An 11,671-nucleotide genomic window follows, 5' to 3' on the forward strand; every position below is an offset into this window, starting at 1 on the left:
CAAAGAGCACATATTTTATGATTACATTTAAACGAGGTACCTAGAATAGCAAAATTCATGGAGACAGGAAGTAGAATAGAGGTTACCAGGGGTCATAAAGGGAGATTGTTATTGTTTAATGTGTACAGAGCTTCTATTTGGAATAATGAAAAAGCTCTGGAAATGAATATTGGTGGCAGTTGCACAGCATTGTGAATGTACTTAATGTCACTGAAATGCACTCTTAAAATGGTTAAAATGGTAAATTTTGTATTATGTGTATTTTGTCACATTTTTTAAAAAATTCCATCTCCCTCAGAAAAAGGGGGGATAAAAGAAAACACTAGAATAGATAGTACAGAGATCAAACTAGGATGGGAGTTGGAAATTTGGAAAATATTTATTTTTATTTTACATTTTGGGATAAGGAATGCATTGCATGATTCAAAAGTCAGAATGATATTAAAAAATATCTAAGGAGAGTCGCACTCTGGGTCCTATCTCCAACCCTGCCTCCCACCAGCCCCTCGCATACCCCACCTGTCCACCAGAAACCATGGACTTCTTTTTTTATTCTTCCAGTCCTTCTGTAACAAACAAGTAAATGTGAATAGATATTCTCATCTTTTCCTCTTTGTTACACAAAAGGTGGCATGTTATTGTCACCACTGAGCACCTTGCCTTTCATTTAAATCTTGAGCAGCTTGAAATGTTTTAATGCAAACTCAAAACTGATGATTTTACACATTTGTAGAGGAACCGGACACATCTTTTTTTTTTTTTTCTTTTTAATCCAAGTAGCACTTTTTAACAAGTGCAGAGAAGTTCACTTTCTTCTTCCCTAACTAAAGTTAAACAGAAAGAAAGAGAAGGAGAAGAAATTTTAATTTCAAGAAGCATTAAGGATGGCTGACTTGCCCTGGGGGAAAAGTTTACAATGTGTAAAGCTCCTCTTTCAAAGCAGCCTTATTTCCATAGGCAGCTAAGAGATTACCACCTTGTAAAAGAAAGGAAGAAACGAAACCTCCCCACCTTTGAGTTATCAGGCCCAGAAAAGGGAATGCTTTTGGTGGGGGTTGCGGGATATGGGGGGGCGGCCTCTAGATGGCCACTAGTCCGACTCCAAGGGTAAGGCTCTGTTCTTTCACATGTAAGGAAATTCACTGAGCGTCCCAGGAGACTGTGTCTTGAACTCTATGAACCTATTTACCCCTAGGCCTCCCTCTCTTCTCAATCCTGTCTCACAAAAAGATGGACAAAACAAGCAAAACCCAGCTCATCATCTCCCCAAACTATTTTGGTCGCAATAATTTACAACTTTATCTATTATAAGAAAGAGAAAGACACCTGTCACCAGAAACCAACTGTTGCCTTTTATGTTTCTATTAAAAAAATGCAACACTTTCTATCTTGTCAGGATAAATCCAAACTTTGGAAAGGCGATGATGGTAGCAGCTATTATAGATCAAAGGTAGATAACATATCTGAGAGTAATCAGGTTTCAAACTTCTAAAAAAATCTTAAACCACTTCGGCATTTGCATTCATTCGAGTCATTCATTTATTGATTATTTCTTATTCAAGTATTCCATCAAACATCTTTGAAGTCCTAGAAATGGATCTAGACACGGGGGACACAACAGTGAATTCCTTGTCCTCGTGGAATCCGCGCTCTGACTGGAAAGACAGACAGCAAAGACATAAATAAATAGATATTTAAATTTAGACAGTGATAAGAACTATGAAATAACAAAATAAAGCGGGATAAGAGGATGGTCTTTTTGGACCAGTGGGAAAGGCTTCTGTGGGGAGGTGACCAAACCCAATACATGGAGGGGGCCAGTCTCCTGATGAATGGGGAGAGAGGAGGAAAGCTTGAGAGGGTGTGCAGAGGACAATGAGGCTGGCCTCAGGTGAAGAGAGTGGTAAGAGAAGGTCAGAGAAGCAAAAGGGGCCAGACAGGGCAGGATCTAGGTCAGGGGCTGCCACACCATGACCCTGCACCAATTCTGACCTGTTGCTTGTTTTTGTATGTATGGCCCACGAGGTAAGAGTCATTCTTACACTTTTTTAATGGTTAGGAAGAAAAAAAAAATCAAAAGAAAAATAATTGGTGAGAAGTTTTTATGTAAAAATTCACAAAATTCAAATTTCAGCATATTCACTCATTTTTTTTTTTCCTGGTTGCTTTATACTACAATGGCAGAACTGGGTAGCTTTGATAGAGACCATAAGGCCCACCGCTATGGACTGAATCATGTCCCCCCACCCCTAATCCCCAATGTCATTTGGAGATGGAGTCTTTGGGATATAATGAGGTTTAGATAAGGTCATGAGGGTGGGGGAGCCCTCGTGAAGGGTGAGTGTCCAGATGGGGTGTGAAGCAGGAGAGGCTGAGGGAGTTTTTGACTTGTGCTTGGGCACTTCCGGCGAAGGACAATGGCCTAGGGTACCCTGTTTCTCACACTTAAACAGAGCTCACTCCACTCACACACCAGCCCCCTACTTCTATCCCAGGAAGGGAAGACCCAAACAAATCCTATATTCTCTGTCTAGAGACTGACTGAAGAATTCAGGTCTTGTGAAAAAAAGGACCAAAGTGCCGAAAAGGTTTCTGACAACCCCAGCCAACATCCAGACCTCCCAGTATGGTAACAATTTCCCCTTCACAGGCCAAAATCCGGTGCTAGAAGCTCCTCATGGAGTCTCACTTCTGTCATTGTCTGTTATAAAAAATGATCAATTTATGTCTTCCGTGAATCTTGGGTAATACCTGTAACAATGTAATTTAATTATTCGAAATAAGAAAGCTAAACCAAGTGAACAGAAGAGAACTACTCCAAGACAAAAAGATGCAATGAGAGAGGACAATGAAGATGAAAAGTTATATACCAGACAGGGGTGAATGGAGCCACATGTACTAGAGCAATAGTTTTCACACTGAACTCTGTGGACTATGTCAGCTATTTATTCTGTGGCTACAGCTAAAATCCTCAGGGGTCCATTACTGATCAGAAGGCCATTTGCTTTGCATGGGTCTTTTTAAAAATGCAGTCCTACGCAAGTCCAAGCATGTAAGTCCATCTGAAGTGGACCTCCAGTCCCTACACGCTGGATCAGCGCGATCCCAAAAAAAGCTTGAGGCATTGTCCCATGCAGATTCTCTGCCAAAAGGGAATTGTATAATAACAAATGAACCCCTGACATGACCAGGCACGCTGTGATAACACAGGTCCATCGTAGCAGGCCGGAGAGAGCTCTAGTTTTAGCACTTGTATGTTTTTGGATGCTTTTTTGACCTTAAAACTAGAAATTTTAAAAAAGAAAAAGAAAATTTAAAAAGAGAACCTGATAATAGAGATAATAAGATTAATTAGCCTTAAGATGAATTGAACCCCAATTAGGCAATACGTTCATGAAATGGATTAAGTTGACGAGGTGAACACAGAACAATATACGGAATTTAATTGGATGCCCATCCATAATTGTAGATTTCACAGTTGGGTTTTGAAAAGTGTTGAATTGATTCATTTCATAAGAAATAAAGGCTTTAAATTTAAATACATAAAATAAGTTTCTAGTATTCTGCATTTCCTTTATAATATTAAGCTATCACATATATATTTTATTGATTTAGATTCTGAACAAACTTGTCTTTGAGAAAACTTCTCTTTGAGAAGGGGGTTCTACCCTTCATGAAATTAGAAGTGCTTATAAGGAGAGTGCCTGGCTAGATTCTTGGGTGTCTCAAGCTGTGAGGCTTAATTATACAAGCTAACTTAGTTTGCAAAGGGCCTACTCGGGCCTCACCATCCTCCCAGAAAGGAGGATTGGGCACCTTCTGGGACCCCTTAGCTTTCTAAGTGGCCTGTTGAACTTCTGTTGACTCTGACTTGACCTGCCATAATGGTGAGTCAGATATTCAGGAGGGAGGAGGTAATCACACAAAGCTCAGCAACTTTCTCTGGCCTCCAACCTCTTCTGTTAGCTCCTTCTAATATCTCAGATTTTTCTCTCCTATTTGCACTCACTTCATTAATTCTAGCTTCTCCACCTATGGTTTCTTCTTTCCTCCATACTTCCATGTGTAGATATATGTTCTGTCCCCTCTTTCTCCTTTACTACAATTCTGAATATGTGTGAATTTTTGCAATGGGTAGAGTTCTGTGAAAATCAAAACAAGACCTAACCCTCAGGGAATGCTTTGCCTAAAGAGTGTTAATTACTCACCCAAGTAAATTTAGAGCCTTTTTAAATTTTGTCATTATTTTAGTATGATCTAGCTCTCTGGACCAAAAGGAAGATAAAGCAGTCCTAAAATATCTGTTAACATTTGCTACACTATAAAATGGAACTCTAATGAATCCAGTTTGAAGCATATGAATAGCATTTTAAAATTTAATTCTTTTTGTAGGCAATAACTGTCACATATATAATTAGAGTACATTTCATCCATTTGGAATCTGTCCAATTTCCTTGCTTCAAGTATCTTTTGTCAAAATGAGTTTATGCTGAGAAGCAAAACCAAGTGCATAACAGCCCCTATACAAAAGACAATAATGATTAAAATAGTGAGGAAGACAAGAGAAGGTAGCATTGTGGAAGGGGAAGCCTCCGACATGTGGCAGAGTGTTATCCCTGCCACAAGACAGGAAGGAAGGCAAGCCTAGGAGACCATTTCCAATACAAAGAGTCCATGAGAATCGTTGGGGCCATTTCCTAATAGGCCTTGACAAGAATGCAAAATTAAGGTGCTTAAAATTCAGTTTTTCTATAAGGTAAAGCCATTATAGGCTCTGGAGATAAAATGAGATTTCATCACAATGGGGCATTTTTCACTAAACAAAGCACCCATGAATGAAGGGGTACAGTGGAGAAGACAGGCCTGGCCCCTGCCCTCACAGTGCGTGAGCTTCAGCAGAAAGCTGAACCTGACATCACCGTGAAGGAAGGACGTTCACAGGAAAAGCCTGGAGCTGGAGAGAGTTGAAGGCTGACCAGTGCAATGGAATGGGTGGGCAAGCCTGCAGCTGGCTGGTCCTCAAGTGAGGAGTGACAGTAGGAGAAAGTCTTCAGGAATAAAGAAGTAGGGGGAAATCTAGATACATGGGGAATGCATGTGTATTTCCTCCTTTGTTTAGATGTCTTAAGAAAAGCTCCTAGGTGGCTCAGTCGGTTAAGCATCTGCCTTCAGCTCAGGTCATGATGCTGAGGTCCTGGGATCAAGTCCCACCTGGGGCTCCCTGCTCAGCGGGGAGTCTGTTCCTCCCTCTACCTTTGCCCCTCCCCCAGTTTGTGCTCTCTCTCTCTCGCTCACTCACTCTCTCTCAACTAAATAGATTTTAAAAAATTAAAAAAAAAAAGTCTTAAGAGATTTAAACATCTAGAAATACCAAGGAAATCTGGGGCACCTGGCTGGCTCAGTCTGAAGAGCAGGCAACTCTTGATCTGGGGTTGTGAGTTTGAGCCCCATGTTGGGTGTACAGATTACAAAAATAAACTTAAGACAAAATAAAAGTACGAAGAGGGGCGCCTGGGTGGCTCAGTGGGTTAAAGCCTCTGCCTTCCGCTCAGGTCATGATCTCAGGGTCCTGGGATCGAGTCCTGCATTGGGCTCCCTGCTCAGCAAGGAGCCTGCTTCCTCCTCTATCTCTGTCTGCCTGCTTGTGATCTCTCTCTGTCAAATAAATACTTAAAAAAAAAAAAAAGTACCAAGAAAATCAGTTTTGAATATAAGTTTTCAATTACCAACTCTCTCTCTTCCCTTTACATATATGTAATTTGGAAGATGGAACAATATATAATTTTTCATGAATGGTCTGCTCAAAGAGCATTGTAACAAAAATGAAGGGGGCTTTCCTGTCACCAACTGCTAAAGAGCATGCCAAATAGCAATGACACAAAGTAAGAAAAAAACCAGAGAAATCACAAAGAGAAAACAGGTCAGAGGTAATTGTGACAAAGCCCCAGTGAAATACACTGCGGAGAATGTGAATAATAATAATTAATCTGAGCGTAGTGTATTATCATCTGTTAGCACACCTTCCAAATTATATGCAAGTGGCATAAGCAATTACTGAACATGGGAGTTAGGTAAACTTGCTAGGATACACCCTGGCCCAGGGAAGGAGGCAACTCTGCTCTGTTGTGAAGGAACAGAAGGCATGGGGAGGATTCCTGTCTTCCAGGGGAATATTCTCTCTTCACTACCACACAGTGCCTGTGTAGGGAGCAGACAGGAAGCTGGTGGAGGGGGTGGCTGGGACCGGGACATGCCTTCACCTCCCAGGACAGGAAAGAAGAGTCATTTCTCCCTTACATAGGCCCCCCAGGCCCTGAGGATACTCACTGATGTCTGGTAATTTTCATTTTCTTCCTTCTTTCTCTTCCATGGCGGGGATGGACTGGGCTAACTAGTGTGAGGACGGAGGAAAAGAGAAGGTGTCTTCTAAGTACAAACAGAAGCTCGCATGACCCGGAAGCTAAATGATGTTCTCAGAGAATAGCAAGCTTCATCAAGTTTCATCGAGTTGAGGCTCACCCCACAAGGCAAATTGATTAAGTTCTCATAATTGCAAGCTCATTAGCAGGGGTCCTTTGAGGAAGCAAAGCCTCTTCTTTCTCCGGACATGCTTTCCGCTTCCTACAAAAGTAAAGCCTGTGCCTGGAGTCAGTCATCAACCCTAGGGAGAAGTCACACCATTGGTTTGGGCTGAGTCTGAACACACCCATAAGGAGAGGCTTAAGTGTTTACACATAGCGCATTTGCCTCGATCTAAACAAGGATCTGATCTCCCGGGAACATAGCACTTTCTATGTTCCAAGGAGGCAGACACCTTCATTAGAAGGAAGTGGAACCTGGGAGGAAGTAATAAGCAGTTTGGAGGAGCACTGTTGTTGTTGGGAACTGAAGAGGCTAGAAGGGGCTCATCTGGGGTCACAAAACCAGCCTGTGACTTATTTCAGGCTCAGAAGTCTTCAGAAGCCAGAGAAGCAATGTGTCTGGAATCCACAGAATTATAAACACCAAGGGAATCTCAATCCAGAAGGATGTGCATAGCTAAAGTTTTCTGGTTTCTATTACCAAAATTATATTGGAGACGACTATAAAAGAACCTGTAGCAAAATCATCAAGATTTAAATCCAGCAACAGCATACATTTTAGTGGAGAGAATCTTAAGTATTTTCCTATTTTTCTTCTCCCTCATTGAATTCCCCCCTAAAAAGGGGGCAGGAAATCCTTAAATCTTGTATTTCCAGCCAAGACTGGAGTAAGTGTTTTAATAAAAATTCGAGTGTAATGTGTGAAAAATGGAATTCAGTGGTCAAACTTATAAAGCCAAAGTCTGGAATTGAAAGTTCCTTTTTTCCCCCCCTTTAAAATGTTTTCCCGTATTGATTTTACTCAAAACCTAATATCCAAGGTGTGCCTGTGAACAAACAGAAAATCTAAACCTCATTGATTTTTACTGGAAGATTTGTACAAAATAAGTTCTCTTGAAATTAAACACCTGGTTTGACAGCTTTGCTAATTACAGTCCCCCTCTACAGAGGAAGGCCAAGGCCTGTGGCCAAGCAGACAGATTAGCCACAGTTACTCAATAAGACAACTATTTAGTAGAGACAAACCCTGGGAGAGAAACCTAAGAAGTCATGTGCATATCCAAACAGGCTGCCACAGTGTAAAGAAATCCCCTTAAGTCACTTTCGGCTTCATTAGCACATGAAAATGGGGCAATTGAACATTCTTCAGCCTTCCATCAAGTGCCAAAATCAATCATTCATGGAAATTAAGTTTTGATAAGAGGTGTTTAAACACTGTCAAAGACTTCTTGAATGTGTCATTCTTTCAGCCTGAAGAAGATTCCAGCCAGCACTTAACTGTACAAAGGGATTGGAGAATTAAAAGCATCAGTCTTGTTGTAAACTTATGACAGTATTAGAAGAACCATAAGTCAGAAGAGGACATCTAGCAAGGAGTTTGTTGTTTCCATAAAATATATATATATATATTATTGGAGAGATTGTTCTCCTTTTCACAAGCATATCACTTCTAACAATTATTTTCATAAGTTCCTAAGGATATGTTTTTAACTAAACATCTATTCTAAGAAGAGGTTAATGCAGATCATGTATTTTTAATCACAATGCCAAAATAGATAACATATTTTAAAGTGTGTCAACATATGCATAAAGGCATAATGTGTTATACTATTGCCACTACTATCAGCAGCATCCCGCAAGAAAAAATTCATCCAGATTTTGTGTTTCCAAAAGTGTAAAAATAACAAAGCAACAAACCTTAAGGGAAAAGAATGAGGTTTAAAATAATCTATTACACTCCACAAGCAATACCTCCCCCTCCCCGACTTTTTTCAGATAAGTTATCTTCTGAACTGTAGGAAAACCAAAAAATAAACACTGCAAAATCACTTGGCCCTTTTGTCAAACTATATTCTTTCAACCTGTAAACAGTGACTCAAGTAAGTTACACTTACCTTTGTGCCACACATGCCAATCTTTTAAACAATGTTAGTTACTAGTTGCATTCACTCTTGCTGAACAAAAGGATTCTGAACCAAGGGGCTCTGATGAAAGACGAACAATCTGTTTCAATATTTATGTTAGGAAATACGTTACTGTCTTTTTTCTACCTCCCATAGCTCAAAGTTACCAACTCGATACACAGAAACACACATTCCATCTCACAAGCAGCTGGGAAGGTCGTACCTGCAGCTTTCTATCCAGTTACCTATCAAGCACTTGGTCACAAAGAGAGTGGATAGGTCAGGCTGCAGAGAGCTTTCTAGACCCTTTCCCTTTTCAGGTAGTTCAGCCCCCTGGGAACCTTTGATCTGACTATCAGCAAACACACACTCCCATATTTTGTGCTTTCAGGGATAGATTTCAGAAAAGGGGGGGGGGGTGGTGGTGGCGGTGTTACCCACAAAAACAAAATGACTCTTTCCAAAACAGTCCGTACAGCCAACACAAGGAACCCCCCACCTCCTGCATCCATCACCCTCCACCCCCCACTCATTCTCCCACAAAGCAACAGTGCTGGAATACAGGCACACAAAGCTGTTCTGCTGGGTCCAAGGTTAGCAGGATTCAGATCTGAGGTGAAAGTCTGTGCTCCTTGCAGATTATTTTTAATCCAAAAAAGACAAAAACAGAAACAAAACCCCATCTAAAACCTATGACTTCAGTCACTGGACAGGAATGAAAAGCACATGGGTTACTAGGAGGCCTTCTCAAATGGTTCAAAAAAAAAAAAAAAGGCTAACTGATTTGCCTAGAGAATGGTCTGGAAATCTAATTACTGTAACTATAAAATAAGAAAAGCAGTAACAAAGACTAGGGCCAGAAGTATGTTACCAATTCAAAATAAAAGATAATGATAATTTTTTAAAATGTCTAAGGTACACCTTAAACTATTAATATGATGACATATGTCAGTTCTATCTCCCCCAGCAAAAATGTCTAAGGATAATAAGGAAGCAAAGTAGAGATGCTAGAAAAGCAGGACCAAGACAGGGTATGCGAAGTTAATGAAACTTGCAGATTACAGCCAGGCACACTTAGCACCCAATAAACCCGCAGTCTCTGGGTGTTTGTTTTATATTAAAAGGTGCAGTGACTACACAGAAGCCTTGTCCTTCCTTCTAATCAACTCCTTCCCTTCCTTTCTCATCCTAAAAGAGTTAACTAGGTTATTAAAAAACTTCCTGGTTCTAGAAAGTGTGATACACAGTGGTCAGAGCCCGATGGTTTGCCAGGGAAGATCCTGGTTTGTTTGCTGCTCCTAATGCCTCCTTTCACTCTCAAAAATGTCCTGCTATGGCTAATAAGTTTTATGGTCACTCTAATCATTATGTGCGTATATATGTATGATGGGTGAATGAATAAATGAATAGCTATTTTCAATCCCAACCAAATGTTTTCACTCGGACCTGTAGAGAACTTCTCTGACTAGGCATATCTCAGTCTTTACTACACTTGGAAAAAACCAACTAACATAAAAACCAACTAAGACCACTGTATTATAATGAAGGAAAAACTCCCATACACCATAATACATAGTCCTGCTGAAGGCTCCAAAGGAGAAAATAGCTAACTCTTTCCTCTGCATGACCACACACAGCTAAAGAACCTGGCTGAGTAAGATTCACAACAGAAAGTGAATGAGAAATTGAGAAAAATCAGGACTTTGAAGATGAAACTACTCTCTATAGGTATACACAGAAAGAACTAAGGCCACTTTATAGTAAATCATAAAAGACCATGAATTGAATGCTTGAAGTATCATTTCTTCTTCCACTGGACAAAGGCAATGAGAAGTGAGAAGAAAAAAAAAAAAAACCCAAAACACCAAAACCTCAAAATATTTATGAAACAACTACGATATCAATTCATATTCAATGGAGATAATCTAAAGTATTCTGGAAGTTTGTACAAAGGAGAATACATTTTAAAAATCAAAGCCCTAGATATCTTCCTGCTTTCTAATGTTAAAGTTCATTTCCAATTTTAAAGGTCTTAAGGACGAAATAATTCAAAGTAAACTTGCAATTAAATAAAAGTTTGTCAATCCTATTTCTACTCAGTTCCCAAAATAAACACGTTATAAACTCCCTATTGTCACCAATAGACACCATTATCTAACCATTTCCCTGCAGCTCAACAAGGTAAATGTTTCTAAGCAATTCTCTCTGAAGTTAAACATTAAATTAAAAAATTAAAACACCACTAAGAAACCTGTGCTGACCTGAAGGCATTTTAAGAGCAGCAAAGGTTAGAAGGGCAGCTCTCAAATAACACCCATTGTTCTATCTCTACTTAATGACAAAAGGAGAAAAGAAAGCGATTACCTGGCCCTACCTCTACATCTCAATTTAAATGCTACTTAAGAAAACAAAAACCCTCATTTCTTGCAACCAAACCCTCTTGAGCTTAGTCAAACTGGTTCTTTTTGCACAAAATTAACTTTGAAAACTCAGTTTAAGCACCAGAATTCAGAACAGCCAAATTCAGCAGATTTGAAGTTAGGATAGTATCAACTGCATAATCCACTTCAATGAAGTTCCAAAAATTAAATAGAAAAAGTTAAGTAAGTATTTCCAGCTTGAAATTCCACAGAAAGTCATTTGAGGACATTAGCGTCCCCCCCCAAAAAGTTTTTTATAATCTGTTCTAGAAAGTATATATACTGATATATATAGAAAGTATATATACTGATACCAAAATCCATACAGAAGAGCAAAAAGGCGGGAATAACTAAAACAATTTTGAAGAATATGGTTGGGGAATTTGCTCTGCCAGATGTCAAGACATAAAGCATTTTAACCCCCTGTAATGGTACGTACAAGGATAGCCTCATGAAAAGAAAAGAAAGACATAGATGACCCTAATGAGTTACCTCCATCCTTTATGAGCTGATCTCATAAAGGATGGAGGTGGCATTTTTTAAAAGTATTAGGAAAGGACAAGCAAATTAATAAATGAGGACTTGGACAATTAGCTATCCATTTGGGAGAAAAAACAGTTTTCTACATCATGCCAAAAAAATACATTTTTAGGTAGATTAAAGACCAAAAAAAAACTTTATGAAACTCAGAGGAATATATGGGTAAATAAATGTAGCACTTCAGGGTGAGGAAGAATTTCTTAAATAAGAGATAAAAGCACAAACT

The 11,671-nt window shown here is 39.5% G+C and overlaps 1 long non-coding RNA gene across 1 annotated transcript; it reads right to left on the reverse strand.

The window, feature by feature from the left end:
* Positions 1-1,515: 1,515 nt before the first annotated feature.
* Positions 1,516-6,654, reverse strand: LOC309865481. The gene is made up of 2 exons (XR_014312128.1): positions 6,328-6,654; positions 1,516-1,655 (listed from the first exon to the last, which is right to left on the reverse strand). It is a non-coding gene; the product is annotated as an uncharacterized lncRNA (long non-coding RNA).
* Positions 6,655-11,671: the final 5,017 nt, after the last annotated feature.

Source organism: Mustela nivalis (assembly GCF_964662115.1).
Source record: "Mustela nivalis genome assembly, chromosome: 5".
Lineage (NCBI taxonomy): Eukaryota > Metazoa > Chordata > Mammalia > Carnivora > Mustelidae > Mustela > Mustela nivalis.